At 33.2% G+C, this 20,658-nt stretch overlaps 1 pseudogene; it reads left to right on the top strand.

The window, feature by feature from the left end:
- Positions 1,604-11,587, top strand: LOC18607316 (annotated as a pseudogene).

Genomic DNA, 20,658 nt, shown 5'->3' with positions numbered 1-20,658 from the left:
CTTGGGTGGCTCCAACCCACCTCTTCTTTTTCCTTTTCTTTTTTCTTAATGGGCGATAGACAGCCTCTTTGTCACAAACCCTAACATCCAAACCCCCTTTTTTCTTACCTCGATAGCGGAAGCAGTCGTCCGCCTTGGCGTTTAAGGTGGCGGCACCCTCTTTCCTTTCCTTTTCCCTTCCCCTTTCCTTCTCTTCCCTCTTCCTTCTGCCGCCTGTATCCTCTCTTTCTGAAAACCCTAGCCTTCCTTCTGCCGACGCCGCCGTAACTTTCCGCCGAACAGCCCATCATCTTTTTGGTCTCTCGGCCCTAAAAGTTTCCACCAATAATTACCACTTAATTGTTTTTTACAACCCAAGAAAACCCAGAAAAGCTTTTTTTTAAAACCTGGACTGAAAATCTCAAATTTAGAGTTTTTACAACAAAAAATTTCAGATCTGATCTGTAGGTGGTAATTCTTTTAATAGGGTGGGTAATTTTTCTGGAAATTTTTATTTAAAGTTCAGATTTGCTTTCTTTTTGTTGGTGTTTTTATTTTTCTTTCATTTTCTTTTTATAGTAAACTTGATTTTTCAAGAAAAAAAATGTCCACGATATGTGGATTTTCTTTTTCTTTTCTGTTATTTTTTCTGTCTGTGATTTTATTTTGAAAATTTTCAAGACTTTTGTGATTTCGGAAAAGATGAATTCGTTTATCGTTTTTTTACACTCTTCATTTTTTTCCGATGTCGCCTGGTTTGACGCCGGTGTCAGCCTTTTTTTTTCTGTCAGGCCCTCAATTCAACCCAATAATTAAGTCGCAGTGGACCCTCAATTCAAAATACAATAGATTCTTGTGGGGTCGAAATGTTTCCTAGTACGAAACCTAACATGGGACTCTTTCAGTTAAAACGTAGTGGATCCCACGTTATCAGCCGCAACCCTTTTTTGGAATGTGGACCCCAAAACTTTTCTTGTCTTGGATACGCTTACCATTTTTGGCCACCGTCCCTTGTCATCACTTCAGTTGCTGTTACCGTTGCCGGTAGCGGTTGTTTCACCGCCGGTGTTATTCCTTTCTCCGCCTTCTACTTTCTTCTATTAGTATTATTATAAAATGAATAATTGTGCTTGTAAGTAAGAGGAATGTTTTGTGGACAATCGTACCCTAATTAATGTCTTTATAAATAAAGTGTACATGTCATTGAAAATTGAACTAAAGCATGACCAGAATCGGAGACTATGGAAGTACACAATTTTGTTGAATTCAAGGAAAAAGCGAACAAACTAGGACATGCAGTTTCATATTGTGACAAAGAAAAACGCAAACAAACCACGGCTGCAAGAACTGACGCTTAGAATCCCATCGGCCGGACTTGAATGAAGTAGATATTGCCATTTCTGGAAAGAGTGATGGAAGCATTGATCCTGGATTTGGCAAACTCTCTCCACTGGCTTCCAGAGAAGGAGAAACAGTTGGCTTGTGATTCCTTCTTGCATTCAAACTTCCACGATCTTCCTGTTCCATCATCCTCAACGATCAAATCAAATCGTTCAGCTGGAGGGAGAGCGTGGCCCTTACACAAAAAAGTCAACTTTCTTGCATGTGTACTCGCTATGTTGGCATGGAAGATCTCCTCCATTGCTTTGAACGAAGAGGTTTGTATATCGGTTTAGAAGGGAATGATGATGAGGATTGTGAGAAAAGAGGGGCGTTGGGGCTTGAGGAGATTAGGGGTCGTGGTTCAAGGGAAGCCGTGAGGGGTATTTATAAGGTGGAATCAAGATTTTAAGTTCGAAGGGTTAAAAATGAAAAATTTAATATTTAAAAAGATGAAATTATAAATTTTTTTAAAAATAAAATTTTAAAATAAAAAAAAGATATAAAAATTTAAAATTTTGGGGACACAGGGCCCCTACTAGCCCCCCTCCCTTATAATATTTGGATTTATAAATAAGAATTTTCTTGAGGATAAGCAAATTGTGGTGGGCATACGTAATAACTCCATGCACCTGAACCAGCCGACCTGCATGAAAATTTTCACTTGTACTAAAATCTTTTTTGTCTTTTGTAAGCCTGACCGGTTCAAATGTCCAGGAATCGTGTGGGTAGTCAAAAATAAAGAGAGTGATATTTATGAATAACCTGCCCAGCAAGAAAACCGCACAAATTGCAAAGTAACAAAGTAGTTACTGTCACTTTTTTTTGTTTGAAAAGAAGTAGTTACTGTCACTTTCCCATTTCAATCAATGCATTCATTAATTAATTAGTTTAGGAAAATTATTATTGCACAACGAACCTTCGATTCTAGGTCCTACGATAAGCAAAAGATTTTTAGACATAAAATAATGAAAAAAAAAGTTGAATAAACAATGATAAAACCTTCTAACTGTAGATCACACTCTTCAAACAGTAAATTTTAACTTTACTATTTGAGAACTCTGAATTTTAAATTCTGGGATTATTTCAAATAGAGTTTTATAGCTCGGAGTTAATTAGTCTAGACCACTTGGTTTCAGAACTATGAAAGTTACAATTAGCAGCAGAAATTAATGCTTGCTTAAGAGGATTTCCCTTTCACTATCTTATCTATGGAGTTTTAGGGGTGTAATTGTCGGACTGGAATGAACGGTCAACAAGTTTTGTCGGGAAGGGTGCGCCATACGGGACTACTAAGAGCGAACGCGTGTTTTCCGACCGACTGCAGTGGCAAGGAAAGGTCCATTTTCTGGAAACTACAAAAAGTTTCATATCAGATCTGATCTGCTTTCTTTTTTATTTTTTATTTTTAAATCTCTTTTTTGTGGGAGACATGATTTTTTCAAAAAGAAAGCGATGGATTTTTTTTTTCTCTTCTCTAATATTTGTTTTGTCTGTGATTTGTTAAAGATTTGTTGTGGTTTAGAAAAAGATGAATCCTTCAATTTTTTTTTTCCACCGCCATTCTTGTACTTCTGGATTTACGGCGGGCGAAAACCTTTTATTTTCGTATCTCTTAGTTTCTTTTGCTTTGTAAAAACATTTATTTATTATTACTATCTCCTTCTCATTCAGCACGTCACTCTGCAAGCTTTTCCTTTTACCTTTTCTATTATAAAAATGGAAAAAAATGATAGGTTTTCTAAAGTTTCTTCTTACTCGGACTTTTCAGTGATGGAGTTTGCTTGTTTGGGGACAATCATTCCGTGACAATCTGACTGTTCAAATGTCTTTGTCAGTAATTATTAAATGGACTTCAATGGTTTGAAGAAAAAAGCAAACAGAGAAAGCACATGAAGACTGATGTTGTGGCTTTTTTTAATAAAGACAGCGAACTGACAGTTATTTAACTTCCCAACCCATAGCGACCGTTTTTTAATACTAGGCATAATATTTAAGAAAATATTAAATATTTGTTGAAAAGTTCTTTTACTGTGTTGAAGAATATGGTCAGGTGCAGTGCATAACAAGAAAACAATTCATTCACATAAGTTGATGTCGGTGGTATCATCCTAACCTTATTCATGGATACGGAGAAATGTTTCTCTTTTTTTGTTAGAATTTCAAACGTTTTTATTGACTTGAAAAACATGGCCATGTCCTTTTACTACTTCAAACTTAGTTTTTATTTTTTTTTATTTTAAGTTTTTTATTATAAAATTGTCATTAATTTAAGCAAAATGACTTATCTTTTAGGTTCAGAAAGAGGAATGCACTCAATTTTCTCTGTTTCTGTTAATTTTCCTTGTATCAAATGAAAGAAAATAATCTCCCTTTTTTTGGTCACCATGGGATGCGCCTCCCCCATGTGACATCAAGCTGCATAATTATTTTATAGTTGTGGGTATTGTAAGAGATGGATCAAAATACTTATCAAGTTATTGTATTTATATATTTTATTTAATTTAAATTTTATATTTAAAATCGAAATAATTTAATCACTTGATTTTAGAAAATGCTTCAATTTAATCTTTTACACTAACAGCATCTAATTTTACCGTTAAAAGAATGACATCAACATTGATATCAACGTTGACATGACATATTTCGATGATGTGGCACCCACATGATGACGTCGCATGTCACGTGACACCAACTTCATGTTGTGCCAAGGCCACGTGACCCTAATATGATGACTTGGCAATGCTGATGTGGCACAATATGCTGACATGTCAGTGTCATGTGGTAGATAAAAGAATTCCAAAAACTTTTTTTTATTGTATCATAGGAATTAAATTGAATAAAATTGAAATGTTGAGAAATTAAATTGAAAAAAATATTTAAAAAATAAAAATCTTTAAGTAAATGATAGATATACTTATTAATAAGCTAAATATTTAAGTGTAAAAGATTTATGATATTAAAAAATATATAAAAATATTTTTATACTTGATTATTTAATTGTAAAATATGTACATTAATTTATGTTATATGTAAAAATTAAGTTTGAATTCTCTTTTTATAAAAAAAATTTGAAAAAAATTTCATACCTACAATCAAATTTAAATGAATAACTTGCATTATGTTGATGAAGAAAGGAGATATAAAGTTAGTGATAATTATAAAAATAATTATTCGTTCTGACTTGCTTAATTTGGGCATGACAAACCTCTTATTACAACTATAGAATCTGAGTTACTCTTCCTTTTCAATTTTTTTTGTTTATTTTTTATGTTTTTAGTTTATTTAATATTTCAAGTTATATTCTTTAGGTTTAAATTTTTTAGATTAAATACTGCATTTATGGTTGATAAAGTTAGATATAATTGTAAATATTTATACAATTTTATTTTGTATTTATAAATTTTCTGTAGATCCAAATTAATAATGTAAATTTAAATTTAGCAAAATTTGATTATGGTATTTGAATTTAAATAAAATTGTTTTATAAGAAACTTTGAGTAAATTTAAATAAAAGGTAAATTGCGTAAGGGTTAAATAATTCCAAGATAATGGATATTTGTAAATTGTGAAAGTTATAACTAAATCAAACTATTTTGCTTATTTAAGTTCAGTTCAAGTTAAAAACTAAATCAAATTAATTTTATTTTTTTATACTATTAAAAATAGAAAAAAATTATTTAATTTTTTATATTATTTTATTCAAACACAATGCAAGTTAGTCATCTAAATTTGATTTTAGATATGAAATTTTTTTCAATTTTTTTTATAAAAAGAGAATTCAAACTTAATTTTTACGGAGAAGATAAATTAATGTACATATTTTATAATCAAATAATCGAGTATGAAAATATTTATATATAATTTTTTACACCATAAATCTTTTGTGCTTAAATATTTGACTTATTAATAAATATTTTCATACTCGATTATTTGACTTATTCCAAGAGAATGGATATTTGTAAATTGTAAAAGTTGTAACTAAATCAAACTATTTTGCTTATTTGAGTTCAGTTTAAGTTAAAACCTAAATCAAATTAATTTCAAATTTTTATGCTATTAAAAATAGAAAAAAATTATTTAATTTTTTATATTATTTTATTCGAATACAATGCAAGTTAGTCATCTAAATTTGACTTTAGATATAAAATTTTTTTCAATTTTTTTTATAAAAGGAGAATTTAAATTTAATTTTTACGGAGAAGATAAATTAATGTACACATTTTATAATCAAATAATCGAGTATGAAAATATTTATATATAATTTTTTACACCATAAATCTTTTGTGCTTAAATATTTAACTTATTAATAAGTGTATCTATCATCTAAATAGAGATTTGTATTTTTTAAATATTTTTTTCAGTTTAGTCCCTTAGCATCCTAATTTATTAAATTTAATCCTTATATTATATATTTTTGTTCAATTTAGTCCCTATGACGTGACATAAAAAAATTTTTAAAATTTTTTATTTGTCACATGACATTGACATGTCAGCATGTTAGTGACATGTCAGCATTGCTACATCATCATATCATGACCACGTGGTACTATCACATCATCAAGTTGGTGCCACACGGTATGCCACGATATCATGCAAGTGCCATGATGTCAAAATATACCACGTCAATGCTGATGTCAGCATTGACATTATCTTTTTAATAGTAAAATTAGATGCCATTAATAGGAGATATTAAATTGAAATAATTCTCAAAATGAAAGGTTTAAAATTGCTTCGATTTTTTGTGTAAAAACTAAATTGAACAAAATACACGAGTATAGGAATTTGATGGATATTTTAACTGCTAATTTAATATTAAACATTGCCAAGTTTGAATTGATGTTTTATAGCTAGAATTGGCATTTACCTAGGAAATATAATTCAAGAACAACTACCAAAAGGATTCGTAGGGTTTGAATACGTAATCACCCCATCATAAAAGTTAACTTTCCTTTATAATACTTGGGAAGATTCTTTTTGAAAATGATAATGGACTGATTTCATTGCTTTGGCTACTATGTATGCTGATGATAGTCATGATAATTTTTTTTAGTTTTTAATCTATTTTCTCTATTTATATTTTACAAAAAATAAAAAAAAAATATCAATCAAGTGCAAACTCATTGACAGCTTGATGTGAACATGTTGGAAGTGAACCGCCAAACTTCACCAGTTAAATGCTTGACACCAAACACCCTCAACTTCAAATATAATTTTTTCCCTTAAAGTCAGGTTGACCAAAATTCAGTCAATCTTATCCCCAAAATATAATTTTCCTTTTTAAAAAAAAAACCCCAATCAACAATTTGAGTTAACAACGAGTCAACACAGTTCTTCAACGTTAATTAAAAATTTTTCAATGTGCAATATTTTTGTTGTATTGACTCTTTATCTATAAAAAAAATAAACTTTTACATTAATTTAGGTCTAACTCGACCCTTGTATCTCTCATATAATCTAATATCAATGATAATCTGAGTCCACTCTAATAAACCACGAATTCATGTTCTCAAACCAAAAGACATATTTGATAAGTGATGGAATGCTCATATTTCTATATCCAAGATCCACCCATCTCTTACTTATTTATAGTAGTCCATTAATTAAGTGATGGTGTTACTACTAATTGCTTTTTATTCATTTGTAATAGTCTTTTATCAAAGTAATAATGGACGGATCAATCTCCTAATTTATCTAAGCAATGACAATTGTACAAGTCCTACTATTCTCATGACTTCAACTAATGGATTTGGGGGTTTAAAGATCAAATTATTTTCTGTCACGAACTTATTTATGGATAAGGAGAATTATTTTAATTGGTTCGAATTGCCAACGTTGTTCTTCACTTCAAAAACATGGCCAGGTCCGTCCAGTGGTTCGCACTTAGTTTCTTGACTTCAAACTAGGATTTAATGTCCCTGATTGCAACCCTGATTTACGTTCTTGTAAAGGTTTCATGCTTAATTATAGCAAGCAAAGCCCAAGGCGCCTTTAGTTTTAGCTATTTAATTCTCACCGTCGTGGATCAAACAGGCCAACATTTAACACTTGTATACTTGTTAATTAGAAAATGAATATTTAGAGGAGAACATATTAATATTTTTGAGATAGAGGTTGTATATAGAGATGAGGTTATTTCTTTTTGGTAAAATAGAGTAAAAAAAAATCTACGAATTTGGACGTATTAATATCGAGATTATTTCAAATGTTATTGTATGAATTTGAAAATTTATACAATCTTAATTAAAGATGTTCGAAGTAAAAAACCATATAATCTGTTTGAAAATTAGTTTTATGATGAGTATTATCATGGATAACAAATGAGGATATCTTGTGTTAAAATTATGAGTGAAGAGATATCATTTTCATAGGAAAAAAGAAGCTAAGATATCAGGAAGTAGAAGAAGACTACAAATAGTTGTTTTCTTAATTTTCATGCTATTTTGCTTACTTAATTCTTGGATTCGGGCTGGGGTCCAGTTACATATCCATAATTCTTGATTTGGATTGGTTTAACCTAACCATCTTTCGTTGTTATGGCAACCCAATCCAACTCGTCCAATTGATAACCACCATCACATGGGCTTCTCCTTCAGCAAACTGAGCCCCGAAAACCATGTTGGGTTTGGCAAGCCTAGAAACGACGTCGGAAAGATTGTGGACTGTTCAAGGTCGAGGTGGCTCTGTGTTCTGTTTTGATGAGGGGCACAGTAGAACCTGCAGTTATGATTTTAATCCTGTTCGTGAGATGTGCTTGTTTATAATCTGGTAAACTTTTTCCTCTTTGATGGATCTTGTTGGATAGAGAAACATGCGTTGAGATTAACTAAAGGTTCAACAAAAGAAAGAATGCTATGAACTTGTAAAAACCCTGAATAAATTCTACAGAAACATAATCAATGATGAAACAAAGTAGATAGTACTAGAACAGAACTAGTACTTAGAAAAACAAAAGCATTTTCTCAGAAAAAGAAACAAGATGTGCCTCCCTAACGACACCTGATGGTAATGGCTACTAAGCCCTTCAATGGGCTGCTCTCAACAACTTCCCAGATATTGCTCAGTACATTATAGAGGTAAATTCGAAAACAATTTTATATATTTATAACTTTGTGGTGAGTTTTTGTTGAGATTTAAATAAATTTGGGCCTTTTTGTTTCTTTTGTTTAATATGATTGAAGCATGGTGGAAATGTGAATGCAATTGACAACAACAAGCAGACTGCTTTGCAATGGGCTGCAGTTAGGGGTTCGATTGCAGTGGCAGATGTGCTTTTGCTGAATGGAGCTCGAGTTGAAGCCACTGACATCCATGGTTATTGGGTATTGCAAACCACTGACAGAATGAAGCTCGAATTTGCTCTTGAGTTATTTGTCCAATCTAACTCTTTACGGGCCACTAAAAGCTTCAATTTCTTGTCTTCTTTTTTTTTTTTTTGTCTGACTTATGTAATGCAAGTTAGGGGCTTGATGCAGTTATCAATCTATTTTGTCTTCTGCAGGCAGTTCATGTCGCCGCTCGGTATGGGCAAACGGCTTTCTTAAATCACATTGTTGCCAAATATCATGCTGATTATGATGCACCTGATAAGGATGGAAGGTGCCCGCTTCATTGGTTTGTTTTTATGAAAAAGCTTAAATGCAAGCATCATGAAATAGGCTTAGTGCTTGATTTCATGTAAATCTAATATAAGCAATCAATTAAATTTTGGAGGGCCCAAAATAGTATGTTTTTCTTTTTTGCTCTAGTTTGTTCTGTATGAATGGAAAATTATGCTAGTTAGTTGTTTATGAGCTCAAATTATGTGTTTGAAAGAAGTTTTTCCCCTAGTCTACAGGCTAGTACTAAGAGGGGACAGCAATTTGGTGCAGTTTCAGAAGGGGTCTGACTTTGGTTGTTGTAGCATATCGGGGAGTATAAAACCTTTTAAATGTGATTTTTGGTACAAGATTGCAGTTGTTGATCTTACTCACATACCCAAGCAGGATCCAGCCTGCAATCTCATTCTTAACCCTTTTTAACCGGGGGGAGAAGAGATACTATTTGGTTTGAACGTCACTGGCTTTTGATGTTTAGTAGTTTAATTGAGTTTCTTGTGCAGTAGCATTTTTCTGTGAAAAGTAATAAATGCTTGTTAATGAAAATTGTATTCTTGTGATGTGTTAAACAGGGCCGCATGTAAGGGAGTTGCAGATACAATTATATTGCTGCTATTTAAAGATGCATCTCAAGGAAGACAAGACAAAGAAGATACAATCCCACAATCAATATGCACTGTCTAATATGCAAGCTTTTAACCTTGTAAAAGGTACTGGTCTATGTGCTCACGACCTTCAGAGCTATATGCACTTTATACTCCTGTGTTCGGGAAAGCATTTGTGATTACCCCTGTTCAGCTTGCATATGTTAAAGGTCATCAGCAAATCACCATTTTCCTTGTACGTGACATTGTGTAGCTGTTGCCTTGTTTGCATACTTTAATTCAAATAAACTTTTAAGCCAGGAAATTTGAATATGGTGTCTATGAGGAAACAACTTTTGAGATTCTCCTAGTATGTGTCTGGAAGATGTTCTGATAGTGGGCCTTATCTGTAGTGAGGGTAATGCTGGGTGTTTCTGACTCTATGTGGTCAGTCACCTTACTTTTAAGTATGCTGGCTGCTGGAGTTCTTCATACATCTTTTTTAAACTTTACAGAACTTCATTTTTATTCTTTCTTCATATCCCCTTTTTCCAAAAAAGGATCATCTTGCATTTCTCATCTGTGTATGTTTCTCAAAAAGTAAGCAGGCGGAAACTATTGTGACCAACTGTGTGGAATTTGGGAGTGTCCGTTACCAAATTACTTCCTTACTCTTTTGAAACACCAAAACCGAAAAGTTTAGATTATGTAGTGTATTCCCTCTCTCTGTTTGGAAGGGATGATAAGCCTAAATTGAATGCGATGGGCTAGGCTTTGCATAGATGATATATAGTTTCAAAATTATTCGGTTGCTTTGCACAATGCCACAACCCATTAGTTTATGATGTTTGTGACCCGATTAAACAATTATATATGGTGTTGCCTTTCTGGGTCGCATTTGTGTCAGAACAATGGGGCTTGATTCTTTGGCTGCATATTTGATGAATGGGAGAATAGCACCTCTACAATAGCTAATTGTTGCCATGTAAAACACCATGACGCCCTAGAAGGTGTGAATATTTTAATAGAGTAATGGTATTATTAGTTTTGCAATTTATTTTTCATCATGCTTTGAGTTGCATTATTGGTTTAGTTTGATGTCCAGTTAGAAATGTGTTCTCAGAGATGGTTTATACAGTTGGTATCTCTATCAAATTCTCAGACCATTCCCAGTTGGATATCCCCTATTGTTACATTCTCTTAATCTTTTGCTATATCTTGGAGATTTTGCAGCCATTTAATTTTATTGTTTTCTTTTGATTTTGTTCAGTCTAATGCAGCTAGGGCCAATAGCAATAGTTTGGTGGACAAGTTTTGCAGTGGGTAGATGGGGGATGTTGGTTATGCTCCTATCTTGTTTTTTGTTATAATTGTTCTAATCATCCTTTTCACCAACTCAGTCCTTTTTGGTGAGTAGCCTATGATATTAAAATTTCAGTCATGAACATGTTTGTTTTTGTCATTAATTATGACCGACTTCTTTAAGGCACATTTCTCATTTTGGATGCTGTTGTTTTGATTGCTGCTACAACTTTGACCACGGTACAGGCAGCCCAGGTAAATCAAGAGTTCATTTACCTACTTTTTAACTGTGTTGCCCACCAACTATGTGAAGATTTTTTAGTCCGGTTAAAGGATGGCGAATTAGAGTTTTGGGTATCTTTATTTTCTAATGCAGATAGCTCGGAACATCACCACGAATGAATTATCAAATGCCATTTGCTATGGGTATCTTCATGGCCCTGATGGACAGTTCATGAACCCATATAATCATGGATGCCAAAAGAACTGTACTGATTTCCTCATTCGTGGCTACCGAGATGATGAGGTTGCTCGGCCTCCGTTACAGAGAGTTGCCAGTTAGAAATATGGTCTGTGAGCTTCTGGCATATTGCTTGTTGTAGATGCATACACCATATTCCATTATTCACAGTCTCACTCATGTTAATATTACAAACCCTTTGCACCTCATGACAGTTTTTCCATATATACAGTTCCATGTGTACAAAATGGTTAGGTTGAATCCCACTTGGCCATGTCAGATTCTTCAAGGGTTTCAGCATTTCTTCAACCTCAGATAGATTTTCTTGATCTCCCCCAACACCTTTGTTCTTCAAGTAAGGCAATAAATCCCCCAAAACTTTGAATTATTAGTACTATAACGGCAGAATGACAAAATCACATCAACCATGCCTGTGGAACCTTATCAAGTATAGGGATACTATCCGAATATTTTAAACAGTTAGTGTTTATCTGATTCAAGTAGAGTTCAAGTAACAATTTTTAAATATTAATTGAACATTTATAGAGTTTAGGTGTCAGTATTCAGGTACAGGTACATATATGTTAAAAATATCAGGTACTCTATGTTGGTCATTCCTTCCCTACCCCTTTTTAGTTTCTAAAGAGCTGGAGTTGGATATCATAGCATTGTGGAATACCGAAGACAGGATGATCAATGCTTTTATAGTTACTCTCTCAGCGCTGGAAATCAAAACCCTCACGACATATCCCGCATTGGTAAATTATCTCGAAAATCTTTGTATTATAAGTATTTTATTCAATTTAATCTCTCTAAAAAAATTTATTTAATTTAGTTATTATGCTTTGTTATTTGATATAATTTAATTTTTATGAATAATTTCGTCTAAATAGGCCAAAGTCTGATGCGGGTTGGGCTTGTGTGGATGCAGCCCTCTTCTTTTCCTGCTCTTTTGTCTTTTTGTTTTTTTTTTTTTTTGTCTCTTTCTATATACCCAACGACGCAGTTTTTAAAAAACCTTCCTTCCTTTTTTTCTCTTTCATGTTTCACTTCTCATCTTCTCACACCGTAATCCCTTTCTCTCAACCATCTACTCCTTCCACGGTCGCCGGCGCTGTCGTCGGCCTTGGCTTTGAAGGTGGCCGCTCACTATTTCCTTTTCATTCCCTTTTCTTATCTTCCCTCTTCCTTCTGCCGCCAGTTTCCTCTCTGTCTAAACCCGCCGGTCAACCCATCATCTTCTTCGTCTTTCCGCTTTAAAAGCTTCCACCGATTACTTCCCCCTAAATCTCAGATCTACCGTTGTTACGACAAAAAGTTTCATATCTGATCTGTTGGCTGTGATTTTTTTTTTTAAAGAAATTTCTGGAAATTTTATGAAAAAGTTCAGATCACCTGTTGCTTTGCGTTTTTCTTTTTCTTTTCTTTTCTTTATAAAGATTTGTGTTTTTTTGAAAAGTATGAATCATACTTTAAAGTTTTTTTAACGTCAGTGTTTTTCCTCCGGCGTCGGTCGATTCGCCGCCGGCGACAACCTTTTGTTTTTCGTCTCTTTTTGTTTGTCCCTTTTCTAGCGTTGCAACCGTACGATAATGAAAGCACCAAACGTCACCTCAGATTTGCTGTCCCTTTTTGAATCATTTTGTTCCTTGTGCTTGTGGATGATGTGAAAATATCTATTTTATTTTTATAATTATTATTTTGTCATCTCCTGCTGTTGACTAAGCCACCACTTAGGAGACAATTCCTGAAGATTCCTGCATATTTTTTATTTAAAAAACGGAAAGCTTTCTCTGTTCTCATTTGTCACTCTTTTCATCGTATTTAGTGTTGTTTGATAAGTAAACTGATAAGCAAGGGGCCTTTTCAATGGTTTTTTTTCCTTTGAGAAGAGACTAAACAGAAAGCAAACCACCATTTTCAATTTTCTTTCCTTCCCTTTCTCTCTCTTCACCGCCGATGTCTCTTTTCTTGCTTCCTCCCTGTAATCCTTTTTTCTTCCGTTTCTCTCTCACAGTTGCCGGTGGCGCTAGTTTCGCCACGGTGGTTGTTGTCTCGTATCATTTTTTTAAAAAAATTTGTTTTATGTGGATATTTTTGTTGGTTGATAGGCGAGCGGCGGCTACTCGATCGGCATGAGTCACATCTCCGTAAAATTACTATTCTGGATGACAACAATACACCTAATTAATTTGCGTACAAAATAAAGTCTCATCATATACGCATAAAAAATTATACATCTACTCACACCGAAAGTGATAATTAAGCTTTATTTCGAGTTTATGCATAAAATTTAACTTAATTCACGTGAAACACTATATAACATTTATAGAAGATATGCGTAAAATAGAATAAAACTAATAACTAACATTTACTGAAATTATATTACGAAGGAAATACAAAAAATGTAAAGACAATACATTGTTATCCGATTACAGCATTTAAACTTGAAAGGTGAGGTAAAATCGTGAAACCTACATATCAAAATGAACAATAATACCTCACAAAGTTAGTGTGGACAATGACAGTGAGCATAATTTTTATATATAGACTGAATTAATATGCTAATCCAGCACAATTATTCTTATAACTTACTTAGAAATCTGACGAGCAAACTTCCATGTCCAGAGGACTACCAGCACTAATCTCTATCTCACCTTAATTTCGCAGTGGATATCCAGACGAGGCCCTTCATATTTGAAAACGGTTACGGTAACAGGACCGCTGTAGGCGCCAATAAAGTTCCTCCATACTACTCAACGAATAACAGGTTTTTCTCGACCAGAAACCTGGTACTCGAAGACCAGCTTTGTGTTTCCATGCATAACGTGCAAATTTGTGTCCCCTCCGGGAAGGAGTTCTGCGCCACTGGTAATCTTCAAGCCCTCCTCCTTATCTTGTCTGGGAAGGCACTTTTCAAAGATTTTCGCCGTGGATGCAAAGCTAAAAATAGGAAGCTCCGAGTTTATGTATATATAGAGTAAGAGCTCTGAGCTTGTGCACTTAACATTATTGGATGTCTGTATTTATAATGGTTTCATGCAATGCCCTTCCTTTTTTCCTTGTTTATGATTAATTTGGTTAGTCAAACAACGGAATTATATCACATTCTCACATTGCTCGAGCTGTTAACGGCTGCATAGGACACAATATATATATATGAGATGTCACCAAAATGCAATCTTGAAAGATTTCAGTGTAAGATTTCCTATGTAGGTACCCTCTTAAGAAATATTCAACAAAGAAAATCAAGTCCCATTCATGTGGTGTACTGTATGCTTAATATAATGTCAATGTATTTATTTATTAAGATAGTATCTATTGAAAGAATAAAAATAATATTTATTTTAAGATATGTTATTTTTATTAATACGTTACATTATCTTCTTAATTAAATAACATTGAAGAGGTTTTATGTACGAATATAATTAATAATGTTTGAAATATGATAGGGGGATATAGGCCAAGAAAATCATATAAAAAAAATAAAATAGTGTATACTTGTAATTGAACGTGTTTAAGAAGTTAAGTTTAAGACTGTTCATATAATATTTTTACTAGGTTATTATAAATGGCTACCAATAAGAGATGTGCGACTTTTTTTTTTTTTTCTATCGTAACGCTCATTTTGTATTTGAAAATAAAAATTTTGACTTGGTTCATGGTAGCAACCGATTATCCTCAGGTGAATTAGAATTCTTTTCTTAGTAATTAAAGGTAAAGCATTTGATTGATTGGCCTTGAAATTTTAATTAACTATTTCGGTTAAGGTTTACTATTACTTATCATTACTAGTAATTACAATTTTCTATTATAAAAAAGAGAAAAAAAAAAGTCAAGAAAGTTGACTTGCAATGAATTAATTATCTAATGAACTTGAAAAGAACTTGGAATAATTTATCAATCATGATAAAGACTTGGAACCTTATAATAATGAGGCGGTTCATTCTGTTAATTTGAAATTGTAATTTGAAGTTTGAAGCTTCGAATTAACAATTTTCATCATTATAATAAATATTAGTTTTAAGAGTTCTAAAATGATTAATTATAATTTTTTTAATCTATTTTTTTAGTTGTTACTTGTATTTTTATTTGTTTAATATATTAAGAATCGATCAACGTGTATACCGAAAGTTTAATTTTTAATGTCAATAATGTTTTCTTTGACTAATTCAATACATTTATCATATGTCTTGGAGTGGTAGAAAATAACATATTCTGAGTTTAAAATGAACAGTATTGCAAAAATTAATTGATTTTATGTGATTTAAGGTTTAATAGAATTACACATGTATGTTAAAATTATTATTATTATTATATAGTTATTTATAAATAGCTTAATTCCCACTAGTGAATACAAGTTGGCCCGTTAACGATTGGGATCTCATTTGAGCCCAAGAAAGTAGTCAAAGCCATTATGCTTTCATAGCCAAGACCTTTCACAAACCCATTAGGCCGGACCCATGAATACCCGGCCCAATATTTGCTTTGTGCTTTAAATTTTTTTTATTTGGATAAATTAATATTAATCTTCTTTTAGAAAGAATGGAAGATATATAGATCAGGCCTTTTTCATTTATTTATTGATTTAATTGAAATACGATACACATAAAAGCTATTTCAGGAAATATTGAACTATTTTCTATTCTTATTTTCTCTTCTTAATTTTATAATTTAATATTCTTTATGCAAAAATTTACCATTAAGTGAAATATTCAAATACAGTTAATTTGAAATAATTATTTCATTCATTTCCCCTTGTTTTGGATCAAATTTCGAAAAAATTTAATGCTTTAAATGCAGATGGAGCATATCGCAGCTCCATAAGTCAGGCAGCGACTGATGATGTTTACAGAGATCTCTTGGGTAGAGAAATGAAAATAATAAATATTTGCGAGGCGTTATATAGAAAAGTGTTTGCTTGTAATCAAATATATTGGAGAAGTTAAAGTTTAAGACAGATCATGTAATATTTTCACTGGGTTATTATAAACAATTACCAATGATAGGTCTGCGACTTTTTGTAGTCAATTTATGTTTGAAATAGAAACTGTTTACTAGGCTCATGGTTGAAAGAAATTAAAGATACGCATTTGATTGATTGGTCCTGAAAATTTGAATTATCTATTTTCTGTCAAATTAAGTTGATTATTACTTATCTGTTCTAGTAATTAGAATTTTCTATTATAAAAGAGAAAAAAAAGTCAACCAAGTTGACTTGTGCAATGAATTAATTACCTAATGAACTTGAAAACAACTCTGAATAATTTATCAGTCATGATGAAGACTCCAAATCTTATAATAATAAGTTGGTTCATTCTATTAACTTGAGATTCTAATTTGAAGTTTGAAGCTTCATAATTATAATAACTATTGATTTTCGGAGTTCTCAAATGATTATGATTCACTTGATCTATTTTTCTTTTAGTTGCTACTTGTGTCTCCATTTGCTTAATATATTAAAAATCAATTCACCCTGTATCGAAAGTGTAAATTTTTAATATTGAAAATGTGTTTTTTTTTTTTACTAATTCAGTAAATATTTCAAATGTCTTTGAGTGGTAGAAAATCGTGTATTCTGAGTTTAAAAATGATTTAATTAGTATTAAATATTTTATTGATTTTACGTGATTTAAGGTTTAATTGAATTACATATGTATGTTAAAATTATTTATTTTTATATTATATATAATTAAATAGCTTAATCCCTAGTAGTGAACACAACATGGCCCATTAAGGATTGGGATCTCATTTGGGCCCAACAAAGTAGTCTACGGCTTTATGGAGTTGATAGGCAAGACCCATGAAAGTATATGGGTTTGATGGATGTGAGAAGAGTACTGTTTCACATCTAGTAAAGGAGGGAGAAAGTGGGGAAGAAGAAGATGATGTTCCTTAGTCCCCCTATCTATTTACATAATAAAAGTAGAATATGTTCCTTGCATTCGCTATACCAATATCATGTTTGTCACCTTGTGACAATAATCTTGGGATTCCCTTAATACTCTTTTTTAAGTGCTTATTAAATTTATTCAATTAATTTATTTTATTTTTTATTCTTACCCCTTTTTAAAATGAATTCAGTACATGCATGAAAAAATAGATAAATAAAAAATAAAAGATAAATTAATAGGTTAGGAAATACCTCCATTGTTATTGGATTTGACCCATAAAAGATCATGCCAGTTGGGCTTGGATGGACCCGGCCCGCCTCCTCTTTGACTTTTTCCTTCATTTATCTGCCTACGAAGGACACGACGTGGTTTTCTGAATTTTGGGACCATAGATAGCCCCAAACCCTAACATCTTTTTACCCACCTCGATGGGCAGAAGCTGTAGTTGTCCTTTGGCGTTTAAGGCGGCGGTACACTTTTTCCTTTGCTTTCCCTCCTCCTTTCCTTCTCTTTCCTCTGCCTTCTGCCGCCTGTATCCTCTCTTTCTGAAAACCCCTAGCCTTCCTTCTGCCGCCTGTGTGCTCTCTTTTCTGAAAACCCCTAGCCTTCCTTCTGCCGATACCGTCGTCAGTTCCCGTCGAACAACCCATCATCTTCTTCGTCTCGACGCCTTAAAAGTTTCTACCGATTATTTCCCCCTAATTTCTTTGAACAACCCGAGAAAACCCAGGAAAACTTTTTATTTAAAACCTCAAGGAAAAAGAAAGCCTGAAAATCTCAAATTTATAGTTTTTACAACAAAAAATCACAGATCTGATTTGTTGGTGGTGATTCTTTTAATATGGTGGGTTATTTTTCTGGAAATTTTAATTTAAAGTTTAGATCTGCATTTTTTTTTGCTGGTGCTTTTATTTTTCTTTCATTTTCTTTTTATAGTAAACTTGATTTTTCGAAAAGAAGTCGGATTTTCTGTTTCCTTTCTGTAATTTTTGTTCTGAAAGGCTGAAAATCTCAAATATAGAGTTTTTACAACAAAAAATTTCAGATCTGGTCTGTTGGTGGTGATTCTTTTAATATGGTGGGTTTTTTTTCTGCAAAATTTTTATTTAAAGTTCAGATCTGCTTTCTTCTTGTTGGTGCTTTTATTTTTCTTTCATTTTCTCTTAATAGTAAACTTGATTTTTCGAAAAAGAAGTCGGATTTTCGTTTTCCTTTCTGTAATTTTTGTTCTGTCCGTGATTTTATTTTGATTTCTTTCAAGACTTATGGTTTGGAAAAAGATGAATACTTTAATTTTTTTACCCTCTTCCTTTTTTCTTCCGATGCCGCTGGGTTCGCCGCCGGCGTCAAAGTTTCTGTCGGGCCTCAATACTACGTCGTTTTGTCCTCAACTGAAAACAATAATTGCGTCACACCTGACCCTCAATTCAAAGTACAAAATTCAAGGTAGAATGGCTCCCAGAGGTCAGCTTAGCTTGATTTGAGAAGTCCATGTGGGGTCGAATTGTCTCCTCGTTAGGGAACCTCTACATGGGACTCTTTTTAGTTTAAAACCTAGTGGATCCGAATGTTTTCAAGCCCAACTTTTTTGGGAATGTGGACCCCAAAACTTTTGATGTCTTGGATACGGCTTCCATTTTCGGCAGCCGTCCTTTTCTCTCCTTCCCTTGTCATCACTTGAGCTGCTGCTGCCGATGCCGATGGCGATTGTTTCGCCGCCGGTGTTATGCCCTTTTTCGCCTTCTACTTTCTTTTATTATTATTGTAAAATAAATAATTTTGCATATAAGTCAGAGGAATGTTTTGTGGACAGTCGTGCCCCTAATTAATGTCTTTATAAATAAAGTGTAAATGTCATTGAAAATTGAACAAGGGGATGACCGGAACCGGAGACTATGGAAGTACACAATTACTTAATAGAACTTTTTAATATTTATTGAATCAAAGGAAAAAGCAACAAACTACGACATGATGCAGCTTCATATTGCGACTTATTTTAATTAAAAAAGAAAAAGAAAAAGGCAAAGAAGCCACTGCTGCCAGAACTGACGCTTAGAATCACATTGGCCGGACCCGAATGACGTAGATATTGCCGTTTCCGAAAAGAGTGATTGAAGCATTGATTCTGGGTTTGGCAAAGTCTCTCCACTGACTCCCAGAGAAGGAGAAAGAGTTGGCTTGTGGTTCCCTCTTGCATTCAAATTTCCAGTTGCATCATCCTCTACGATCAAATCAAACCTAGCATCTTGGGGGAGAGCGTCGGCGTTACACGAAAAAGTCAACTTTCTTGCATGGTTAGGTGCGATATTGGCTTGGAATATCTCTTCCATTGGTTCCACTTAGCAACCTATCGGCTTGGGGGTGAAAGTGTGAAAAGGGTTTGGTATATGTGTGTGAGGAGATTAGGGTTCTGGTTCAAAGGGAAGCCCTGAGGGATATTTATAGAGCTGTCTCGCATGTGGAATTTGGGTGAAAATTTGGATATCGCTGGCCAAAACCTAACCTCTTTTGCTTTCTAATTTCAAAAGCTTTAATGAATTATTTTTTTTTTGAAAAATGGTAATTTCTATTCTTGTAGCTGAAGACTGTTTTTTACAGGCTATTACATACCAACCAGTCAACTGAAACCGAAAAGGGTCCGTGATTTACAAAAAAATTTATCACATTTAATCGCTCCGGTTCCTAACTGATCAGTACAAGACAAAACCATACATTTGCCGACGATACACGAAAGTAATACGAGTCTAGAAAGATAAAGCTCTCAAAGTCAGCTTAAATGAGGTCCGTTTGTGGATGACTCCATGCACCTGAACCAGCCCACCTGCATGTTGGGTACCTTCCTCCATAAGATTCCTTTGAGCTTTTTGCCTCCCATAACCAATAAAATCAAAAAGCTACTCCAAGAGTTCATGCAGACAGAAAGTATATGATCTCCTCAAGCAAACCAAAGACAGAACTCCAATTACAAATCATCTCCAGCTGGTTCGTTTTGTAGGAAAAAAGATGGCTAGCTGCTCTAATTGAATATTCTCAAAATCTTGCAGTTCAAATACCTGAAACCTGCTAAAATATCCTTGATTATATGAAAATTGTCACTTTTACTAAAATCTTTTTTGTCTATCGAAAGCTTGACCGGTTCAAAGGTGCAGGAACTGTGTAGGTGGGTTTTCCAGAGAAAAACACGCAACAGATGACTACAGATAAGAATTCTATATTTCATAAAGATAAAAGAAAGTTTTGACCCAAGTTTAGTCAAAAATAAAGAAAGTGATCTATGAATCACGTACATAACCTCACCAGCAAGAAAACCTCACAAATTACAAAGTAACAAAGGAGTTAACTGTCACTTTCCATTTCAATTATTAATGCATTCATTAATTTATTAGTTTAGTCTATAAAAGTCACACATTTATGATATATTATACGTGAAAGCATATTGCACCAGAACGGCTAGAATCCAG

This window comes from Theobroma cacao, chromosome 2 (genome assembly GCF_000208745.1).
Source record: "Theobroma cacao cultivar B97-61/B2 chromosome 2, Criollo_cocoa_genome_V2, whole genome shotgun sequence".
In the NCBI taxonomy this organism is placed as follows: Eukaryota; Viridiplantae; Streptophyta; class Magnoliopsida; order Malvales; family Malvaceae; genus Theobroma; species Theobroma cacao.
This window is presented reverse-complemented; position numbering and strand designations above follow the sequence as displayed.